The 554-nt window shown below is 36.6% G+C and overlaps 1 protein-coding gene and 1 long non-coding RNA gene across 6 annotated transcripts in view; one reads left to right on the top strand and one right to left on the bottom strand.

Moving 5' to 3' along the window:
* The window catches only part of LOC107688722 (beta-galactoside alpha-2,6-sialyltransferase 2-like), an 83,365-nt gene that overhangs the window by 10,466 nt on the left and 72,345 nt on the right, over nt 1–554 (bottom strand). The window lies entirely within an intron of this gene.
* The window catches only part of LOC107688725 (uncharacterized), a 19,961-nt gene that overhangs the window by 699 nt on the left and 18,708 nt on the right, over nt 1–554 (top strand). The gene's annotated exons all lie outside the window — the stretch shown is intronic.

Here is a 554-nt window from a genome sequence, read left to right as displayed (position 1 = left end):
GATGGGGGAATTTTGATAAAGTGATGGGTTTGTTGGAACCACAAGCAGTTCTGTCTTAACCTCTTAAGACCTGGCAAAACATTTTAGGAAAAAATTTGTATTTTTTCATGTCATTACATGTTTTTGTAATGCTCTAAACAATGGTTTAATTTTCCATTTTTTGACAATGGTCAAAATCCCTGCTGATTTTGTAAGTTTGCCCACTTGCAAAGAAATGAAGGGTCTGTAATTGTTATGGTAAGTTTATTTTAACGGATAGAGAGAATACCAACCAAAAAAATCCAGAAAAAACATATTATATAAAGGTTAGAGATTGATTTGCATTTAAGTGAGAGAAATAAGTATTTGATCCCCTGCCAACCAGCAAGAATTCTGTCTCCCACAGATTGGTTATGTGCCCATGTGGAACACAGATTAGTCCTGCCACTTTAAGAAGTTACTCCTAATGTACCTAATGTAGCTCCATGCAAGATCTTGCCTCAAGGGGTAAGGATGATCATGAGAAAGGTGAGGGATCAGCCCAGAACTACATGGGAGGAGCTTGTTAATTATCT

The sequence above is a fragment of the Sinocyclocheilus anshuiensis genome, unplaced genomic scaffold (assembly GCF_001515605.1).
Source record: "Sinocyclocheilus anshuiensis isolate Anshui unplaced genomic scaffold, SAMN03320099.WGS_v1.1 scaffold9, whole genome shotgun sequence".
Taxonomy (NCBI): domain Eukaryota; kingdom Metazoa; phylum Chordata; class Actinopteri; order Cypriniformes; family Cyprinidae; genus Sinocyclocheilus; species Sinocyclocheilus anshuiensis.
The sequence above is the reverse complement of the archived record's forward strand: the minus strand, read 5'-3'. Positions and strand labels throughout refer to the sequence as shown.